A 21,308-nucleotide genomic window follows, 5' to 3' on the forward strand; every position below is an offset into this window, starting at 1 on the left:
CCTATTAATGTACTTGGCAATGTCAGATGCATGAAAGGGGAATTCCAGAAGCTACTCTTGCAAAACCATGGCTCCTGTGCACAGCTGAAAGAGACAGGAAGTTGCACTGTCATAAGCAAAATAATTCATACTGAGTGGACTAGACAACATTTTCAGCAGTTAAGGTTACAACAGACAAATCAAACTATGTACAAAATTACTGGCCCTTGGGATGGAAAGAAATCAGCAAACTACCGGTAGTTCCACTCTGAGCCCTTTTGTTCATGTAGGGCCTTATTTTGCTAAGGATGTGGTTATTATTTCTATATTTAACCAAAATTACCATCTGATTATAAACCAGGTGGTAATTTTAGCTTGAAAAATTTGGCACATAACAATGAAGAAGAAGAACCACAGAGTTTTTCTCATGTGAACTTCACACCCGCACAATGTCCACAAGAGACTTCTGTAGAGATGTAAGCTTTAAACAGGGAGGCCATTTTCCCTTCTAGCTCCTCCCTCTTACTCTGCAACTGCTTTCTGGTCTTGTGGAAGAGTAGCATACACTTTCAGTGTAAGTTACCAGACATTCCAAGCTATAGGGCCCTTGTGTGAGTTGTAAGTATTGGTAGTTACTATTGTGAATTTGCCTAAGAAAAAAAAAGGATATGACTTAAAAATCAAACAAGCCCATGAAGTTGCCCTCACTTAGCAATGCTGGTGTCTTCTGGAATGGGGCCTGCCATGCTTTAGGTCAAATTATGGAGAGTGAATCCAATTCCATTTGCTTTATGCAGGGCATTCAATGTACAAGTGCCACACTCCATTCTAGAGGAAACAAATAAACTAAGATGGAAATGAGTAACAAAAATTAATGCTTTTGAAGTGAAAAAGAAGGTGTTTTGCTGCATTTTGCACCTTCTTTTGTGGAGGTGGGAGGATTCACCTTTGAAAAATCTTTGCAAGATAATAAAGGAATGGACTGGGATTTACAGGATAAAAAGCTACTGAAACTTTCACTGACAGACAAAAAATAAAAATCAGGCAATTTCTTTTCAAGGTACAAGCAGGCATTCCAGTATTGAAACACAATTATTGGATGACCTTGAAAAAACTTTTGTATTTACAGAAAAGCCTAAAGGTGCATTACACATGTAAAGAACAAAAAAAACCCTTATATGGGATTTTACAAATTACAAAAGTAAATGCATATTTTCATAGTACATTTATTAAGAACATAAGAACAAGCCAGCTGGATCAGACCAAAGTCCATCTAGTCCAGCTCTCTGCTACTCGCAGTGGCCCACCAGGTGCCTTTGGGAGGTCACATGTAGGATGTGAACGCAATGGCCTTCTGCGGCTGTTGCTCCCGATCACCTGGTCTATTAAGGCATTTGCAATCTCAGATCAAAGAGGATCAAGATTGGTAGCCATACATCGACTTCTCCTCCATAAATCTGTCCAAGCCCCTTTTAAAGCTATCCAGGTTAGTGGCCATCACCACCTCCTGTGGCAGCATATTCCAAACACCAATCACACGTTATGTGAAGAAGTGTTTCCTTTTATTAGTCCTAATTCTTCCCCCCAGCATTTTCAATGAATGCCCCCTGGTTCTAGTATTGTGAGAAAGAGAGAAAAATTTCTCTCTGTCAACATTTTCTACCCCATGCATAATTTTATAGACTTCAATCATATCCCCCCTCAGACGTCTCCTCTCCAAACTAAAGAGTCCCAAACGCTGCAGCCTTTCCTCATAAGGAAGGTGCTCCAGTCCCTCAATCATCCTCGTTGCCCTTCTCTGCACTTTTTCTATCTCTTCGATATCCTTTTTGAGATGTGGCGACCAGAACTGAACACAGTACTCCAAGTGCGGTCGCACCACTGCTTTATATAAGGGCATGACAATCTTTGCAGTTTTATTATCAACTCCTTTCCTAATTATCCCCAGCATAGAGTTTGCCTTTTTCACAGCTGTGGTGGGGGGGGGGGGGGGTGGGGGGGGGGGGGGGTGGGGGGGGGGGGGGGTGGGGGGGGGGGGGGGTGGGGGGGGGGGGGGGTGGGGGGGGGGGGGGGTATCCTCTCCAAACTAAAGAGTCCCAAACGCTGCAGCCTCTCCTCATAGGGAAGGTGCTCCAGTCCCTCAATCATCCTTGTTGCCCTTCTCTGCACTTTTTCTATCTCCTCAATATCCTTTTTGAGATGCGTGACCAGAACTGGACACAAGTACTCCTGGCGCGGTCGCACCACTGCCTCATATACGTGCATGACACTCTCTGCAGTTTTATGATCACCTCCTTTTCTAATGATCCCCAGCATAGAGCTTGCCTTTTTCTACAGCTGCTATGCATTGAGTTGACATTCCCATGGAACTATCAACTAAGACGCTTAAATCCCTTTCCTGGTCTGTGACTGATAGCACTGACCCCTGTAGCGTGTATGTGAAGTTTGGATTTTTTATTCCCTGTGTGCATCACTCTTTACATTTTGCTACATTGAACTGCATTTGCCATTTCTGAGCCCACTCACCTAATTTATCAAGGTCCGCATGGAGCTGAGAATCCTTTGTGGTTCTCACCACCCTACATAATTTGGTATCATCTTTTGCAAACTTGGCCACCACGCTACCCACCCCTACCATTTCCAGGTCATTTATGAATAAGTTAAAGAGCACTGGTCCCAAAACTGGATCCTTTGGGGGGGACACTAATTCCGACATCTCTCCATTGTGAGAGAACTTCCCATTTTACACCCACTCTTTGTTTCCTGCTTCTCAACCAGTTTTTAACTCCATAGGAGTGACTTCCCCTCTTATTCCTTCATTGCTGAGTTTTCTCAACAGTCTCTGGTGAGTGAACCTTGCCAAAAGCCTTTTGGAAATCTTAGTAGATCCTGTCCACTGGTTCACCCTTTCGTCCACATGCCTGTTTACACCCTCAAAGAACTCTAGTAAGTTTGTAAGACAGGATTTGCCTCTGCAAAGTTTCATGCTGACTCTTTCTCAGCAGGTCTTGAGCTTTTCTACATGTTTGCAATGTTATCTTTAATGATAGATTCTACTAATTTACCAGGAACAGATGTCAAACTGACTGGCCTGTAATTTCCCCGGGTCCCCCCCAGATCCTTTTCCTAAAGATTGGTGTGACATTGGCCATTCCTTCCAGTCTTCAGGGATGGAGCCTGATTCCAGGGATAAGTTGCATATTAAAGTGAGAAGATCAGCAATTTCATGCTTGAGCTCTTTAAGAACTCTTGGGTGAATGCAATCTGGGCCAGGGGATTTGGTAATATTTAGTTTATCAATGGCTGCCAGAACTTCTTCCTTGTCTACCACTATCTTCGCTTAGTTCCTCTGATTCATCTCCCACAGTTTCTGGTTCAGGTGCAGGAATGTTCCTCACCTCCTCTTGGGTGAAGACAGATGCAAAGAATTCATTCAGCTTCTCTGCAATCTCCCTGCCATCTTTTAGCACACCCTTTGTTCCTTATTCACCCAACGGGCCTACCGCCTCCTTTGCTGGCTTCCTGCTTTTTGATGTACTTGAAGAACTGTTTGTTGCTGGTCTTGATGTTCAAGAAACCATGCGTTCCTCATAATCCTTTTTTTGCCTCCCTTACAGCTAGCTAACTTGGCTTCTTTTAAGCAATCATTTGTGTTCCCTCTCATATTCTTTCATCAGTCAAACTGGACTTCCCATTTTCTTAAAAAAGACATTTTCTTTTTTCTGATAATTTCCTCAACCTCTCTTGTTAACCATGGTGGCTTTCTTTTGGACTGGGTGCTGCCTTTTCTAACCTGTGGAACACATTCCAGCTTTCGAGCTTTTATTACTGTGTTTTTTAACAACCTCCAAGCATCCTGGACAGTTTTGACTTTCTCTTGATTTTCCCTTTCAGCCTCCTGCGCAAGACTATCCCCCCCTCATCTTTGAGAAATTTCCCTTTCTTGAAGGCTTAATGTAACTACATTAGTAGGTTGCCACTTGTTCAAGCATGCTGAGATACTGCATCTGACAGCATTGTGGTCTCTGCTCCCTATCGGCTCAACAACACTGGTTCCTGCACCAGGTCCTGGGTCCTACATAGAATTAGATCTAGGATCACCTTCCTCCCCTGGTTGGGGGGGGGGGGGTGGGTTGGGGAGGGGGGGGGGGGGGGGGGGGGTTGGGGGGGGGGGGGGGGGGGGGGGGGGGGGGGGGGGGGGGGGGGGGGGGGGGGGGGGGGGGGGGGTGGTGGAGGTGGGGGGGGTGGGGGGGGGGGGGGGGGGGGGGGGGGGGGGGGGGGGGGTGGGGGGGGTGGGGGGGGGGGGGGGAGGGGGGGGGGGGCGGTGGGGGGGGGGGGGGTTGGGGGGGGCGGGGGGTTTTGGGGGGGCGGGGCGGGTGGGGGAGGGGGGGGGTGGGGGGGGGGGGGGGTGGGGGGGGGGGGGGGTGGGGGGGGGGGGGGGTGGGGGGGGGGGGGGGTGGGGGGGGGGGGGGGTGGGGGGGGGGGGGGGTGGGGGGGGGGGGGGGTGGGGGGGGGGGGGGGTGGGGGGGGGGGGGGGTGGGGGGGGGGGGGGGTGGGGGGGGGGGGGGGTGGGGGGGGGGGGGGGTGGGGGGGGGGGGGGGTGGGGGGGGGGGGGGGTGGGGGGGGGGGGGGGTGGGGGGGGGGGGGGGTGGGGGGGGGGGGGGGTGGGGGGGGGGGGGGGTGGGGGGGGGGGGGGGTGGGGGGGGGGGGGGGTGGGGGGGGGGGGGGGTGGGGGGGGGGGGGGGTGGGGGGGGGGGGGGGTGGGGGGGGGGGGGGGTGGGGGGGGGGGGGGGTGGGGGGGGGGGGGGGTGGGGGGGGGGGGGGGTGGGGGGGGGGGGGGGTGGGGGGGGGGGGGGGTGGGGGGGGGGGGGGGTGGGGGGGGGGGGGGGTGGGGGGGGGGGGGGGTGGGGGGGGGGGGGGGTGGGGGGGGGGGGGGGTGGGGGGGGGGGGGGGTGGGGGGGGGGGGGGGTGGGGGGGGGGGGGGGTGGGGGGGGGGGGGGGTGGGGGGGGGGGGGGGTGGGGGGGGGGGGGGGTGGGGGGGGGGGGGGGTGGGGGGGGGGGGGGGTGGGGGGGGGGGGGGGTGGGGGGGGGGGGGGGTGGGGGGGGGGGGGGGTGGGGGGGGGGGGGGGTGGGGGGGGGGGGGGGTGGGGGGGGGGGGGGGTGGGGGGGGGGGGGGGTGGGGGGGGGGGGGGGTGGGGGGGGGGGGGGGTGGGGGGGGGGGGGGGTGGGGGGGGGGGGGGGTGGGGGGGGGGGGGGGTGGGGGGGGGGGGGGGTGGGGGGGGGGGGGGGTGGGGGGGGGGGGGGGTGGGGGGGGGGGGGGGTGGGGGGGGGGGGGGGTGGGGGGGGGGGGGGGTGGGGGGGGGGGGGGGTGGGGGGGGGGGGGGGTGGGGGGGGGGGGGGGTGGGGGGGGGGGGGGGTGGGGGGGGGGGGGGGTGGGGGGGGGGGGGGGTGGGGGGGGGGGGGGGTGGGGGGGGGGGGGGGTGGGGGGGGGGGGGGGTGGGGGGGGGGGGGGGTGGGGGGGGGGGGGGGTGGGGGGGGGGGGGGGTGGGGGGGGGGGGGGGTGGGGGGGGGGGGGGGTGGGGGGGGGGGGGGGTGGGGGGGGGGGGGGGTGGGGGGGGGGGGGGGTGGGGGGGGGGGGGGGTGGGGGGGGGGGGGGGTGGGGGGGGGGGGGGGTGGGGGGGGGGGGGGGTGGGGGGGGGGGGGGGTGGGGGGGGGGGGGGGTGGGGGGGGGGGGGGGTGGGGGGGGGGGGGGGTGGGGGGGGGGGGGGGTGGGGGGGGGGGGGGGTGGGGGGGGGGGGGGGTGGGGGGGGGGGGGGGTGGGGGGGGGGGGGGGTGGGGGGGGGGGGGGGTGGGGGGGGGGGGGGGTGGGGGGGGGGGGGGGTGGGGGGGGGGGGGGGTGGGGGGGGGGGGGGGTGGGGGGGGGGGGGGGTGGGGGGGGGGGGGGGTGGGGGGGGGGGGGGGTGGGGGGGGGGGGGGGTGGGGGGGGGGGGGGGTGGGGGGGGGGGGGGGTGGGGGGGGGGGGGGGTGGGGGGGGGGGGGGGTGGGGGGGGGGGGGGGTGGGGGGGGGGGGGGGTGGGGGGGGGGGGGGGTGGGGGGGGGGGGGGGTGGGGGGGGGGGGGGGTGGGGGGGGGGGGGGGTGGGGGGGGGGGGGGGTGGGGGGGGGGGGGGGTGGGGGGGGGGGGGGGTGGGGGGGGGGGGGGGTGGGGGGGGGGGGGGGTGGGGGGGGGGGGGGGTGGGGGGGGGGGGGGGTGGGGGGGGGGGGGGGTGGGGGGGGGGGGGGGTGGGGGGGGGGGGGGGTGGGGGGGGGGGGGGGTGGGGGGGGGGGGGGGTGGGGGGGGGGGGGGGTGGGGGGGGGGGGGGGTGGGGGGGGGGGGGGGTGGGGGGGGGGGGGGGTGGGGGGGGGGGGGGGTGGGGGGGGGGGGGGGTGGGGGGGGGGGGGGGTGGGGGGGGGGGGGGGTGGGGGGGGGGGGGGGTGGGGGGGGGGGGGGGTGGGGGGGGGGGGGGGTGGGGGGGGGGGGGGGTGGGGGGGGGGGGGGGTGGGGGGGGGGGGGGGTGGGGGGGGGGGGGGGTGGGGGGGGGGGGGGGTGGGGGGGGGGGGGGGTGGGGGGGGGGGGGGGTGGGGGGGGGGGGGGGTGGGGGGGGGGGGGGGTGGGGGGGGGGGGGGGTGGGGGGGGGGGGGGGTGGGGGGGGGGGGGGGTGGGGGGGGGGGGGGGTGGGGGGGGGGGGGGGTGGGGGGGGGGGGGGGTGGGGGGGGGGGGGGGTGGGGGGGGGGGGGGGTGGGGGGGGGGGGGGGTGGGGGGGGGGGGGGGTGGGGGGGGGGGGGGGTGGGGGGGGGGGGGGGTGGGGGGGGGGGGGGGTGGGGGGGGGGGGGGGTGGGGGGGGGGGGGGGTGGGGGGGGGGGGGGGTGGGGGGGGGGGGGGGTGGGGGGGGGGGGGGGTGGGGGGGGGGGGGGGTGGGGGGGGGGGGGGGTGGGGGGGGGGGGGGGTGGGGGGGGGGGGGGGTGGGGGGGGGGGGGGGTGGGGGGGGGGGGGGGTGGGGGGGGGGGGGGGTGGGGGGGGGGGGGGGTGGGGGGGGGGGGGGGTGGGGGGGGGGGGGGGTGGGGGGGGGGGGGGGTGGGGGGGGGGGGGGGTGGGGGGGGGGGGGGGTGGGGGGGGGGGGGGGTGGGGGGGGGGGGGGGTGGGGGGGGGGGGGGGTGGGGGGGGGGGGGGGTGGGGGGGGGGGGGGGTGGGGGGGGGGGGGGGTGGGGGGGGGGGGGGGTGGGGGGGGGGGGGGGTGGGGGGGGGGGGGGGTGGGGGGGGGGGGGGGTGGGGGGGGGGGGGGGTGGGGGGGGGGGGGGGTGGGGGGGGGGGGGGGTGGGGGGGGGGGGGGGTGGGGGGGGGGGGGGGTGGGGGGGGGGGGGGGTGGGGGGGGGGGGGGGTGGGGGGGGGGGGGGGTGGGGGGGGGGGGGGGTGGGGGGGGGGGGGGGTGGGGGGGGGGGGGGGTGGGGGGGGGGGGGGGTGGGGGGGGGGGGGGGTGGGGGGGGGGGGGGGTGGGGGGGGGGGGGGGTGGGGGGGGGGGGGGGTGGGGGGGGGGGGGGGTGGGGGGGGGGGGGGGTGGGGGGGGGGGGGGGTGGGGGGGGGGGGGGGTGGGGGGGGGGGGGGGTGGGGGGGGGGGGGGGTGGGGGGGGGGGGGGGTGGGGGGGGGGGGGGGTGGGGGGGGGGGGGGGTGGGGGGGGGGGGGGGTGGGGGGGGGGGGGGGTGGGGGGGGGGGGGGGTGGGGGGGGGGGGGGGTGGGGGGGGGGGGGGGTGGGGGGGGGGGGGGGTGGGGGGGGGGGGGGGTGGGGGGGGGGGGGGGTGGGGGGGGGGGGGGGTGGGGGGGGGGGGGGGTGGGGGGGGGGGGGGGTGGGGGGGGGGGGGGGTGGGGGGGGGGGGGGGTGGGGGGGGGGGGGGGTGGGGGGGGGGGGGGGTGGGGGGGGGGGGGGGTGGGGGGGGGGGGGGGTGGGGGGGGGGGGGGGTGGGGGGGGGGGGGGGTGGGGGGGGGGGGGGGTGGGGGGGGGGGGGGGTGGGGGGGGGGGGGGGTGGGGGGGGGGGGGGGTGGGGGGGGGGGGGGGTGGGGGGGGGGGGGGGTGGGGGGGGGGGGGGGTGGGGGGGGGGGGGGGTGGGGGGGGGGGGGGGTGGGGGGGGGGGGGGGTGGGGGGGGGGGGGGGTGGGGGGGGGGGGGGGTGGGGGGGGGGGGGGGTGGGGGGGGGGGGGGGTGGGGGGGGGGGGGGGTGGGGGGGGGGGGGGGTGGGGGGGGGGGGGGGTGGGGGGGGGGGGGGGTGGGGGGGGGGGGGGGTGGGGGGGGGGGGGGGTGGGGGGGGGGGGGGGTGGGGGGGGGGGGGGGTGGGGGGGGGGGGGGGTGGGGGGGGGGGGGGGTGGGGGGGGGGGGGGGTGGGGGGGGGGGGGGGTGGGGGGGGGGGGGGGTGGGGGGGGGGGGGGGTGGGGGGGGGGGGGGGTGGGGGGGGGGGGGGGTGGGGGGGGGGGGGGGTGGGGGGGGGGGGGGGTGGGGGGGGGGGGGGGTGGGGGGGGGGGGGGGTGGGGGGGGGGGGGGGTGGGGGGGGGGGGGGGTGGGGGGGGGGGGGGGTGGGGGGGGGGGGGGGTGGGGGGGGGGGGGGGTGGGGGGGGGGGGGGGTGGGGGGGGGGGGGGGTGGGGGGGGGGGGGGGTGGGGGGGGGGGGGGGTGGGGGGGGGGGGGGGTGGGGGGGGGGGGGGGTGGGGGGGGGGGGGGGTGGGGGGGGGGGGGGGTGGGGGGGGGGGGGGGTGGGGGGGGGGGGGGGTGGGGGGGGGGGGGGGTGGGGGGGGGGGGGGGTGGGGGGGGGGGGGGGTGGGGGGGGGGGGGGGTGGGGGGGGGGGGGGGTGGGGGGGGGGGGGGGTGGGGGGGGGGGGGGGTGGGGGGGGGGGGGGGTGGGGGGGGGGGGGGGTGGGGGGGGGGGGGGGTGGGGGGGGGGGGGGGTGGGGGGGGGGGGGGGTGGGGGGGGGGGGGGGTGGGGGGGGGGGGGGGTGGGGGGGGGGGGGGGTGGGGGGGGGGGGGGGTGGGGGGGGGGGGGGGTGGGGGGGGGGGGGGGTGGGGGGGGGGGGGGGTGGGGGGGGGGGGGGGTGGGGGGGGGGGGGGGTGGGGGGGGGGGGGGGTGGGGGGGGGGGGGGGTGGGGGGGGGGGGGGGTGGGGGGGGGGGGGGGTGGGGGGGGGGGGGGGTGGGGGGGGGGGGGGGTGGGGGGGGGGGGGGGTGGGGGGGGGGGGGGGTGGGGGGGGGGGGGGGTGGGGGGGGGGGGGGGTGGGGGGGGGGGGGGGTGGGGGGGGGGGGGGGTGGGGGGGGGGGGGGGTGGGGGGGGGGGGGGGTGGGGGGGGGGGGGGGTGGGGGGGGGGGGGGGTGGGGGGGGGGGGGGGTGGGGGGGGGGGGGGGTGGGGGGGGGGGGGGGTGGGGGGGGGGGGGGGTGGGGGGGGGGGGGGGTGGGGGGGGGGGGGGGTGGGGGGGGGGGGGGGTGGGGGGGGGGGGGGGTGGGGGGGGGGGGGGGTGGGGGGGGGGGGGGGTGGGGGGGGGGGGGGGTGGGGGGGGGGGGGGGTGGGGGGGGGGGGGGGTGGGGGGGGGGGGGGGTGGGGGGGGGGGGGGGTGGGGGGGGGGGGGGGTGGGGGGGGGGGGGGGTGGGGGGGGGGGGGGGTGGGGGGGGGGGGGGGTGGGGGGGGGGGGGGGTGGGGGGGGGGGGGGGTGGGGGGGGGGGGGGGTGGGGGGGGGGGGGGGTGGGGGGGGGGGGGGGTGGGGGGGGGGGGGGGTGGGGGGGGGGGGGGGTGGGGGGGGGGGGGGGTGGGGGGGGGGGGGGGTGGGGGGGGGGGGGGGTGGGGGGGGGGGGGGGTGGGGGGGGGGGGGGGTGGGGGGGGGGGGGGGTGGGGGGGGGGGGGGGTGGGGGGGGGGGGGGGTGGGGGGGGGGGGGGGTGGGGGGGGGGGGGGGTGGGGGGGGGGGGGGGTGGGGGGGGGGGGGGGTGGGGGGGGGGGGGGGTGGGGGGGGGGGGGGGTGGGGGGGGGGGGGGGTGGGGGGGGGGGGGGGTGGGGGGGGGGGGGGGTGGGGGGGGGGGGGGGTGGGGGGGGGGGGGGGTGGGGGGGGGGGGGGGTGGGGGGGGGGGGGGGTGGGGGGGGGGGGGGGTGGGGGGGGGGGGGGGTGGGGGGGGGGGGGGGTGGGGGGGGGGGGGGGTGGGGGGGGGGGGGGGTGGGGGGGGGGGGGGGTGGGGGGGGGGGGGGGTGGGGGGGGGGGGGGGTGGGGGGGGGGGGGGGTGGGGGGGGGGGGGGGTGGGGGGGGGGGGGGGTGGGGGGGGGGGGGGGTGGGGGGGGGGGGGGGTGGGGGGGGGGGGGGGTGGGGGGGGGGGGGGGTGGGGGGGGGGGGGGGTGGGGGGGGGGGGGGGTGGGGGGGGGGGGGGGTGGGGGGGGGGGGGGGTGGGGGGGGGGGGGGGTGGGGGGGGGGGGGGGTGGGGGGGGGGGGGGGTGGGGGGGGGGGGGGGTGGGGGGGGGGGGGGGTGGGGGGGGGGGGGGGTGGGGGGGGGGGGGGGTGGGGGGGGGGGGGGGTGGGGGGGGGGGGGGGTGGGGGGGGGGGGGGGTGGGGGGGGGGGGGGGTGGGGGGGGGGGGGGGTGGGGGGGGGGGGGGGTGGGGGGGGGGGGGGGTGGGGGGGGGGGGGGGTGGGGGGGGGGGGGGGTGGGGGGGGGGGGGGGTGGGGGGGGGGGGGGGTGGGGGGGGGGGGGGGTGGGGGGGGGGGGGGGTGGGGGGGGGGGGGGGTGGGGGGGGGGGGGGGTGGGGGGGGGGGGGGGTGGGGGGGGGGGGGGGTGGGGGGGGGGGGGGGTGGGGGGGGGGGGGGGTGGGGGGGGGGGGGGGTGGGGGGGGGGGGGGGTGGGGGGGGGGGGGGGTGGGGGGGGGGGGGGGTGGGGGGGGGGGGGGGTGGGGGGGGGGGGGGGTGGGGGGGGGGGGGGGTGGGGGGGGGGGGGGGTGGGGGGGGGGGGGGGTGGGGGGGGGGGGGGGTGGGGGGGGGGGGGGGTGGGGGGGGGGGGGGGTGGGGGGGGGGGGGGGTGGGGGGGGGGGGGGGTGGGGGGGGGGGGGGGTGGGGGGGGGGGGGGGTGGGGGGGGGGGGGGGTGGGGGGGGGGGGGGGTGGGGGGGGGGGGGGGTGGGGGGGGGGGGGGGTGGGGGGGGGGGGGGGTGGGGGGGGGGGGGGGTGGGGGGGGGGGGGGGTGGGGGGGGGGGGGGGTGGGGGGGGGGGGGGGTGGGGGGGGGGGGGGGTGGGGGGGGGGGGGGGTGGGGGGGGGGGGGGGTGGGGGGGGGGGGGGGTGGGGGGGGGGGGGGGTGGGGGGGGGGGGGGGTGGGGGGGGGGGGGGGTGGGGGGGGGGGGGGGTGGGGGGGGGGGGGGGTGGGGGGGGGGGGGGGTGGGGGGGGGGGGGGGTGGGGGGGGGGGGGGGTGGGGGGGGGGGGGGGTGGGGGGGGGGGGGGGTGGGGGGGGGGGGGGGTGGGGGGGGGGGGGGGTGGGGGGGGGGGGGGGTGGGGGGGGGGGGGGGTGGGGGGGGGGGGGGGTGGGGGGGGGGGGGGGTGGGGGGGGGGGGGGGTGGGGGGGGGGGGGGGTGGGGGGGGGGGGGGGTGGGGGGGGGGGGGGGTGGGGGGGGGGGGGGGTGGGGGGGGGGGGGGGTGGGGGGGGGGGGGGGTGGGGGGGGGGGGGGGTGGGGGGGGGGGGGGGTGGGGGGGGGGGGGGGTGGGGGGGGGGGGGGGTGGGGGGGGGGGGGGGTGGGGGGGGGGGGGGGTGGGGGGGGGGGGGGGTGGGGGGGGGGGGGGGTGGGGGGGGGGGGGGGTGGGGGGGGGGGGGGGTGGGGGGGGGGGGGGGTGGGGGGGGGGGGGGGTGGGGGGGGGGGGGGGTGGGGGGGGGGGGGGGTGGGGGGGGGGGGGGGTGGGGGGGGGGGGGGGTGGGGGGGGGGGGGGGTGGGGGGGGGGGGGGGTGGGGGGGGGGGGGGGTGGGGGGGGGGGGGGGTGGGGGGGGGGGGGGGTGGGGGGGGGGGGGGGTGGGGGGGGGGGGGGGTGGGGGGGGGGGGGGGTGGGGGGGGGGGGGGGTGGGGGGGGGGGGGGGTGGGGGGGGGGGGGGGTGGGGGGGGGGGGGGGTGGGGGGGGGGGGGGGTGGGGGGGGGGGGGGGTGGGGGGGGGGGGGGGTGGGGGGGGGGGGGGGTGGGGGGGGGGGGGGGTGGGGGGGGGGGGGGGTGGGGGGGGGGGGGGGTGGGGGGGGGGGGGGGTGGGGGGGGGGGGGGGTGGGGGGGGGGGGGGGTGGGGGGGGGGGGGGGTGGGGGGGGGGGGGGGTGGGGGGGGGGGGGGGTGGGGGGGGGGGGGGGTGGGGGGGGGGGGGGGTGGGGGGGGGGGGGGGTGGGGGGGGGGGGGGGTGGGGGGGGGGGGGGGTGGGGGGGGGGGGGGGTGGGGGGGGGGGGGGGTGGGGGGGGGGGGGGGTGGGGGGGGGGGGGGGTGGGGGGGGGGGGGGGTGGGGGGGGGGGGGGGTGGGGGGGGGGGGGGGTGGGGGGGGGGGGGGGTGGGGGGGGGGGGGGGTGGGGGGGGGGGGGGGTGGGGGGGGGGGGGGGTGGGGGGGGGGGGGGGTGGGGGGGGGGGGGGGTGGGGGGGGGGGGGGGTGGGGGGGGGGGGGGGTGGGGGGGGGGGGGGGTGGGGGGGGGGGGGGGTGGGGGGGGGGGGGGGTGGGGGGGGGGGGGGGTGGGGGGGGGGGGGGGTGGGGGGGGGGGGGGGTGGGGGGGGGGGGGGGTGGGGGGGGGGGGGGGTGGGGGGGGGGGGGGGTGGGGGGGGGGGGGGGTGGGGGGGGGGGGGGGTGGGGGGGGGGGGGGGTGGGGGGGGGGGGGGGTGGGGGGGGGGGGGGGTGGGGGGGGGGGGGGGTGGGGGGGGGGGGGGGTGGGGGGGGGGGGGGGTGGGGGGGGGGGGGGGTGGGGGGGGGGGGGGGTGGGGGGGGGGGGGGGTGGGGGGGGGGGGGGGTGGGGGGGGGGGGGGGTGGGGGGGGGGGGGGGTGGGGGGGGGGGGGGGTGGGGGGGGGGGGGGGTGGGGGGGGGGGGGGGTGGGGGGGGGGGGGGGTGGGGGGGGGGGGGGGTGGGGGGGGGGGGGGGTGGGGGGGGGGGGGGGTGGGGGGGGGGGGGGGTGGGGGGGGGGGGGGGTGGGGGGGGGGGGGGGTGGGGGGGGGGGGGGGTGGGGGGGGGGGGGGGTGGGGGGGGGGGGGGGTGGGGGGGGGGGGGGGTGGGGGGGGGGGGGGGTGGGGGGGGGGGGGGGTGGGGGGGGGGGGGGGTGGGGGGGGGGGGGGGTGGGGGGGGGGGGGGGTGGGGGGGGGGGGGGGTGGGGGGGGGGGGGGGTGGGGGGGGGGGGGGGTGGGGGGGGGGGGGGGTGGGGGGGGGGGGGGGTGGGGGGGGGGGGGGGTGGGGGGGGGGGGGGGTGGGGGGGGGGGGGGGTGGGGGGGGGGGGGGGTGGGGGGGGGGGGGGGTGGGGGGGGGGGGGGGTGGGGGGGGGGGGGGGTGGGGGGGGGGGGGGGTGGGGGGGGGGGGGGGTGGGGGGGGGGGGGGGTGGGGGGGGGGGGGGGTGGGGGGGGGGGGGGGTGGGGGGGGGGGGGGGTGGGGGGGGGGGGGGGTGGGGGGGGGGGGGGGTGGGGGGGGGGGGGGGTGGGGGGGGGGGGGGGTGGGGGGGGGGGGGGGTGGGGGGGGGGGGGGGTGGGGGGGGGGGGGGGTGGGGGGGGGGGGGGGTGGGGGGGGGGGGGGGTGGGGGGGGGGGGGGGTGGGGGGGGGGGGGGGTGGGGGGGGGGGGGGGTGGGGGGGGGGGGGGGTGGGGGGGGGGGGGGGTGGGGGGGGGGGGGGGTGGGGGGGGGGGGGGGTGGGGGGGGGGGGGGGTGGGGGGGGGGGGGGGTGGGGGGGGGGGGGGGTGGGGGGGGGGGGGGGTGGGGGGGGGGGGGGGTGGGGGGGGGGGGGGGTGGGGGGGGGGGGGGGTGGGGGGGGGGGGGGGTGGGGGGGGGGGGGGGTGGGGGGGGGGGGGGGTGGGGGGGGGGGGGGGTGGGGGGGGGGGGGGGTGGGGGGGGGGGGGGGTGGGGGGGGGGGGGGGTGGGGGGGGGGGGGGGTGGGGGGGGGGGGGGGTGGGGGGGGGGGGGGGTGGGGGGGGGGGGGGGTGGGGGGGGGGGGGGGTGGGGGGGGGGGGGGGTGGGGGGGGGGGGGGGTGGGGGGGGGGGGGGGTGGGGGGGGGGGGGGGTGGGGGGGGGGGGGGGTGGGGGGGGGGGGGGGTGGGGGGGGGGGGGGGTGGGGGGGGGGGGGGGTGGGGGGGGGGGGGGGTGGGGGGGGGGGGGGGTGGGGGGGGGGGGGGGTGGGGGGGGGGGGGGGTGGGGGGGGGGGGGGGTGGGGGGGGGGGGGGGTGGGGGGGGGGGGGGGTGGGGGGGGGGGGGGGTGGGGGGGGGGGGGGGTGGGGGGGGGGGGGGGTGGGGGGGGGGGGGGGTGGGGGGGGGGGGGGGTGGGGGGGGGGGGGGGTGGGGGGGGGGGGGGGTGGGGGGGGGGGGGGGTGGGGGGGGGGGGGGGTGGGGGGGGGGGGGGGTGGGGGGGGGGGGGGGTGGGGGGGGGGGGGGGTGGGGGGGGGGGGGGGTGGGGGGGGGGGGGGGTGGGGGGGGGGGGGGGTGGGGGGGGGGGGGGGTGGGGGGGGGGGGGGGTGGGGGGGGGGGGGGGTGGGGGGGGGGGGGGGTGGGGGGGGGGGGGGGTGGGGGGGGGGGGGGGTGGGGGGGGGGGGGGGTGGGGGGGGGGGGGGGTGGGGGGGGGGGGGGGTGGGGGGGGGGGGGGGTGGGGGGGGGGGGGGGTGGGGGGGGGGGGGGGTGGGGGGGGGGGGGGGTGGGGGGGGGGGGGGGTGGGGGGGGGGGGGGGTGGGGGGGGGGGGGGGTGGGGGGGGGGGGGGGTGGGGGGGGGGGGGGGTGGGGGGGGGGGGGGGTGGGGGGGGGGGGGGGTGGGGGGGGGGGGGGGTGGGGGGGGGGGGGGGTGGGGGGGGGGGGGGGTGGGGGGGGGGGGGGGTGGGGGGGGGGGGGGGTGGGGGGGGGGGGGGGTGGGGGGGGGGGGGGGTGGGGGGGGGGGGGGGTGGGGGGGGGGGGGGGTGGGGGGGGGGGGGGGTGGGGGGGGGGGGGGGTGGGGGGGGGGGGGGGTGGGGGGGGGGGGGGGTGGGGGGGGGGGGGGGTGGGGGGGGGGGGGGGTGGGGGGGGGGGGGGGTGGGGGGGGGGGGGGGTGGGGGGGGGGGGGGGTGGGGGGGGGGGGGGGTGGGGGGGGGGGGGGGTGGGGGGGGGGGGGGGTGGGGGGGGGGGGGGGTGGGGGGGGGGGGGGGTGGGGGGGGGGGGGGGTGGGGGGGGGGGGGGGTGGGGGGGGGGGGGGGTGGGGGGGGGGGGGGGTGGGGGGGGGGGGGGGTGGGGGGGGGGGGGGGTGGGGGGGGGGGGGGGTGGGGGGGGGGGGGGGTGGGGGGGGGGGGGGGTGGGGGGGGGGGGGGGTGGGGGGGGGGGGGGGTGGGGGGGGGGGGGGGTGGGGGGGGGGGGGGGTGGGGGGGGGGGGGGGTGGGGGGGGGGGGGGGTGGGGGGGGGGGGGGGTGGGGGGGGGGGGGGGTGGGGGGGGGGGGGGGTGGGGGGGGGGGGGGGTGGGGGGGGGGGGGGGTGGGGGGGGGGGGGGGTGGGGGGGGGGGGGGGTGGGGGGGGGGGGGGGTGGGGGGGGGGGGGGGTGGGGGGGGGGGGGGGTGGGGGGGGGGGGGGGTGGGGGGGGGGGGGGGTGGGGGGGGGGGGGGGTGGGGGGGGGGGGGGGTGGGGGGGGGGGGGGGTGGGGGGGGGGGGGGGTGGGGGGGGGGGGGGGTGGGGGGGGGGGGGGGTGGGGGGGGGGGGGGGTGGGGGGGGGGGGGGGTGGGGGGGGGGGGGGGTGGGGGGGGGGGGGGGTGGGGGGGGGGGGGGGTGGGGGGGGGGGGGGGTGGGGGGGGGGGGGGGTGGGGGGGGGGGGGGGTGGGGGGGGGGGGGGGTGGGGGGGGGGGGGGGTGGGGGGGGGGGGGGGTGGGGGGGGGGGGGGGTGGGGGGGGGGGGGGGTGGGGGGGGGGGGGGGTGGGGGGGGGGGGGGGTGGGGGGGGGGGGGGGTGGGGGGGGGGGGGGGTGGGGGGGGGGGGGGGTGGGGGGGGGGGGGGGTGGGGGGGGGGGGGGGTGGGGGGGGGGGGGGGTGGGGGGGGGGGGGGGTGGGGGGGGGGGGGGGTGGGGGGGGGGGGGGGTGGGGGGGGGGGGGGGTGGGGGGGGGGGGGGGTGGGGGGGGGGGGGGGTGGGGGGGGGGGGGGGTGGGGGGGGGGGGGGGTGGGGGGGGGGGGGGGTGGGGGGGGGGGGGGGTGGGGGGGGGGGGGGGTGGGGGGGGGGGGGGGTGGGGGGGGGGGGGGGTGGGGGGGGGGGGGGGTGGGGGGGGGGGGGGGTGGGGGGGGGGGGGGGTGGGGGGGGGGGGGGGTGGGGGGGGGGGGGGGTGGGGGGGGGGGGGGGTGGGGGGGGGGGGGGGTGGGGGGGGGGGGGGGTGGGGGGGGGGGGGGGTGGGGGGGGGGGGGGGTGGGGGGGGGGGGGGGTGGGGGGGGGGGGGGGTGGGGGGGGGGGGGGGTGGGGGGGGGGGGGGGTGGGGGGGGGGGGGGGTGGGGGGGGGGGGGGGTGGGGGGGGGGGGGGGTGGGGGGGGGGGGGGGTGGGGGGGGGGGGGGGTGGGGGGGGGGGGGGGTGGGGGGGGGGGGGGGTGGGGGGGGGGGGGGGTGGGGGGGGGGGGGGGTGGGGGGGGGGGGGGGTGGGGGGGGGGGGGGGTGGGGGGGGGGGGGGGTGGGGGGGGGGGGGGGTGGGGGGGGGGGGGGGTGGGGGGGGGGGGGGGTGGGGGGGGGGGGGGGTGGGGGGGGGGGGGGGTGGGGGGGGGGGGGGGTGGGGGGGGGGGGGGGTGGGGGGGGGGGGGGGTGGGGGGGGGGGGGGGTGGGGGGGGGGGGGGGTGGGGGGGGGGGGGGGTGGGGGGGGGGGGGGGTGGGGGGGGGGGGGGGTGGGGGGGGGGGGGGGTGGGGGGGGGGGGGGGTGGGGGGGGGGGGGGGTGGGGGGGGGGGGGGGTGGGGGGGGGGGGGGGTGGGGGGGGGGGGGGGTGGGGGGGGGGGGGGGTGGGGGGGGGGGGGGGTGGGGGGGGGGGGGGGTGGGGGGGGGGGGGGGTGGGGGGGGGGGGGGGTGGGGGGGGGGGGGGGTGGGGGGGGGGGGGGGTGGGGGGGGGGGGGGGTGGGGGGGGGGGGGGGTGGGGGGGGGGGGGGGTGGGGGGGGGGGGGGGTGGGGGGGGGGGGGGGTGGGGGGGGGGGGGGGTGGGGGGGGGGGGGGGTGGGGGGGGGGGGGGGTGGGGGGGGGGGGGGGTGGGGGGGGGGGGGGGTGGGGGGGGGGGGGGGTGGGGGGGGGGGGGGGTGGGGGGGGGGGGGGGTGGGGGGGGGGGGGGGTGGGGGGGGGGGGGGGTGGGGGGGGGGGGGGGTGGGGGGGGGGGGGGGTGGGGGGGGGGGGGGGTGGGGGGGGGGGGGGGTGGGGGGGGGGGGGGGTGGGGGGGGGGGGGGGTGGGGGGGGGGGGGGGTGGGGGGGGGGGGGGGTGGGGGGGGGGGGGGGTGGGGGGGGGGGGGGGTGGGGGGGGGGGGGGGTGGGGGGGGGGGGGGGTGGGGGGGGGGGGGGGTGGGGGGGGGGGGGGGTGGGGGGGGGGGGGGGTGGGGGGGGGGGGGGGTGGGGGGGGGGGGGGGTGGGGGGGGGGGGGGGTGGGGGGGGGGGGGGGTGGGGGGGGGGGGGGGTGGGGGGGGGGGGGGGTGGGGGGGGGGGGGGGTGGGGGGGGGGGGGGGTGGGGGGGGGGGGGGGTGGGGGGGGGGGGGGGTGGGGGGGGGGGGGGGTGGGGGGGGGGGGGGGTGGGGGGGGGGGGGGGTGGGGGGGGGGGGGGGTGGGGGGGGGGGGGGGTGGGGGGGGGGGGGGGTGGGGGGGGGGGGGGGTGGGGGGGGGGGGGGGTGGGGGGGGGGGGGGGTGGGGGGGGGGGGGGGTGGGGGGGGGGGGGGGTGGGGGGGGGGGGGGGTGGGGGGGGGGGGGGGTGGGGGGGGGGGGGGGTGGGGGGGGGGGGGGGTGGGGGGGGGGGGGGGTGGGGGGGGGGGGGGGTGGGGGGGGGGGGGGGTGGGGGGGGGGGGGGGTGGGGGGGGGGGGGGGTGGGGGGGGGGGGGGGTGGGGGGGGGGGGGGGTGGGGGGGGGGGGGGGTGGGGGGGGGGGGGGGTGGGGGGGGGGGGGGGTGGGGGGGGGGGGGGGTGGGGGGGGGGGGGGGTGGGGGGGGGGGGGGGTGGGGGGGGGGGGGGGTGGGGGGGGGGGGGGGTGGGGGGGGGGGGGGGTGGGGGGGGGGGGGGGTGGGGGGGGGGGGGGGTGGGGGGGGGGGGGGGTGGGGGGGGGGGGGGGTGGGGGGGGGGGGGGGTGGGGGGGGGGGGGGGTGGGGGGGGGGGGGGGTGGGGGGGGGGGGGGGTGGGGGGGGGGGGGGGTGGGGGGGGGGGGGGGTGGGGGGGGGGGGGGGTGGGGGGGGGGGGGGGTGGGGGGGGGGGGGGGTGGGGGGGGGGGGGGGTGGGGGGGGGGGGGGGTGGGGGGGGGGGGGGGTGGGGGGGGGGGGGGGTGGGGGGGGGGGGGGGTGGGGGGGGGGGGGGGTGGGGGGGGGGGGGGGTGGGGGGGGGGGGGGGTGGGGGGGGGGGGGGGTGGGGGGGGGGGGGGGTGGGGGGGGGGGGGGGTGGGGGGGGGGGGGGGTGGGGGGGGGGGGGGGTGGGGGGGGGGGGGGGTGGGGGGGGGGGGGGGTGGGGGGGGGGGGGGGTGGGGGGGGGGGGGGGTGGGGGGGGGGGGGGGTGGGGGGGGGGGGGGGTGGGGGGGGGGGGGGGTGGGGGGGGGGGGGGGTGGGGGGGGGGGGGGGTGGGGGGGGGGGGGGGTGGGGGGGGGGGGGGGTGGGGGGGGGGGGGGGTGGGGGGGGGGGGGGGTGGGGGGGGGGGGGGGTGGGGGGGGGGGGGGGTGGGGGGGGGGGGGGGTGGGGGGGGGGGGGGGTGGGGGGGGGGGGGGGTGGGGGGGGGGGGGGGTGGGGGGGGGGGGGGGTGGGGGGGGGGGGGGGTGGGGGGGGGGGGGGGTGGGGGGGGGGGGGGGTGGGGGGGGGGGGGGGTGGGGGGGGGGGGGGGTGGGGGGGGGGGGGGGTGGGGGGGGGGGGGGGTGGGGGGGGGGGGGGGTGGGGGGGGGGGGGGGTGGGGGGGGGGGGGGGTGGGGGGGGGGGGGGGTGGGGGGGGGGGGGGGTGGGGGGGGGGGGGGGTGGGGGGGGGGGGGGGTGGGGGGGGGGGGGGGTGGGGGGGGGGGGGGGTGGGGGGGGGGGGGGGTGGGGGGGGGGGGGGGTGGGGGGGGGGGGGGGTGGGGGGGGGGGGGGGTGGGGGGGGGGGGGGGTGGGGGGGGGGGGGGGTGGGGGGGGGGGGGGGTGGGGGGGGGGGGGGGTGGGGGGGGGGGGGGGTGGGGGGGGGGGGGGGTGGGGGGGGGGGGGGGTGGGGGGGGGGGGGGGTGGGGGGGGGGGGGGGTGGGGGGGGGGGGGGGTGGGGGGGGGGGGGGGTGGGGGGGGGGGGGGGTGGGGGGGGGGGGGGGTGGGGGGGGGGGGGGGTGGGGGGGGGGGGGGGTGGGGGGGGGGGGGGGTGGGGGGGGGGGGGGGTGGGGGGGGGGGGGGGTGGGGGGGGGGGGGGGTGGGGGGGGGGGGGGGTGGGGGGGGGGGGGGGTGGGGGGGGGGGGGGGTGGGGGGGGGGGGGGGTGGGGGGGGGGGGGGGTGGGGGGGGGGGGGGGTGGGGGGGGGGGGGGGTGGGGGGGGGGGGGGGTGGGGGGGGGGGGGGGTGGGGGGGGGGGGGGGTGGGGGGGGGGGGGGGTGGGGGGGGGGGGGGGTGGGGGGGGGGGGGGGTGGGGGGGGGGGGGGGTGGGGGGGGGGGGGGGTGGGGGGGGGGGGGGGTGGGGGGGGGGGGGGGTGGGGGGGGGGGGGGGTGGGGGGGGGGGGGGGTGGGGGGGGGGGGGGGTGGGGGGGGGGGGGGGTGGGGGGGGGGGGGGGTGGGGGGGGGGGGGGGTGGGGGGGGGGGGGGGTGGGGGGGGGGGGGGGTGGGGGGGGGGGGGGGTGGGGGGGGGGGGGGGTGGGGGGGGGGGGGGGTGGGGGGGGGGGGGGGTGGGGGGGGGGGGGGGTGGGGGGGGGGGGGGGTGGGGGGGGGGGGGGGTGGGGGGGGGGGGGGGTGGGGGGGGGGGGGGGTGGGGGGGGGGGGGGGTGGGGGGGGGGGGGGGTGGGGGGGGGGGGGGGTGGGGGGGGGGGGGGGTGGGGGGGGGGGGGGGTGGGGGGGGGGGGGGGTGGGGGGGGGGGGGGGTGGGGGGGGGGGGGGGTGGGGGGGGGGGGGGGTGGGGGGGGGGGGGGGTGGGGGGGGGGGGGGGTGGGGGGGGGGGGGGGTGGGGGGGGGGGGGGGTGGGGGGGGGGGGGGGTGGGGGGGGGGGGGGGTGGGGGGGGGGGGGGGTGGGGGGGGGGGGGGGTGGGGGGGGGGGGGGGTGGGGGGGGGGGGGGGTGGGGGGGGGGGGGGGTGGGGGGGGGGGGGGGTGGGGGGGGGGGGGGGTGGGGGGGGGGGGGGGTGGGGGGGGGGGGGGGTGGGGGGGGGGGGGGGTGGGGGGGGGGGGGGGTGGGGGGGGGGGGGGGTGGGGGGGGGGGGGGGTGGGGGGGGGGGGGGGTGGGGGGGGGGGGGGGTGGGGGGGGGGGGGGGTGGGGGGGGGGGGGGGTGGGGGGGGGGGGGGGTGGGGGGGGGGGGGGGTGGGGGGGGGGGGGGGTGGGGGGGGGGGGGGGTGGGGGGGGGGGGGGGTGGGGGGGGGGGGGGGTGGGGGGGGGGGGGGGTGGGGGGGGGGGGGGGTGGGGGGGGGGGGGGGTGGGGGGGGGGGGGGGTGGGGGGGGGGGGGGGTGGGGGGGGGGGGGGGTGGGGGGGGGGGGGGGTGGGGGGGGGGGGGGGTGGGGGGGGGGGGGGGTGGGGGGGGGGGGGGGTGGGGGGGGGGGGGGGTGGGGGGGGGGGGGGGTGGGGGGGGGGGGGGGTGGGGGGGGGGGGGGGTGGGGGGGGGGGGGGGTGGGGGGGGGGGGGGGTGGGGGGGGGGGGGGGTGGGGGGGGGGGGGGGTGGGGGGGGGGGGGGGTGGGGGGGGGGGGGGGTGGGGGGGGGGGGGGGTGGGGGGGGGGGGGGGTGGGGGGGGGGGGGGGTGGGGGGGGGGGGGGGTGGGGGGGGGGGGGGGTGGGGGGGGGGGGGGGTGGGGGGG

The sequence above is a fragment of the Sphaerodactylus townsendi genome, unplaced genomic scaffold (assembly GCF_021028975.2).
Source record: "Sphaerodactylus townsendi isolate TG3544 unplaced genomic scaffold, MPM_Stown_v2.3 scaffold_34, whole genome shotgun sequence".
In the NCBI taxonomy this organism is placed as follows: domain Eukaryota; kingdom Metazoa; phylum Chordata; class Lepidosauria; order Squamata; family Sphaerodactylidae; genus Sphaerodactylus; species Sphaerodactylus townsendi.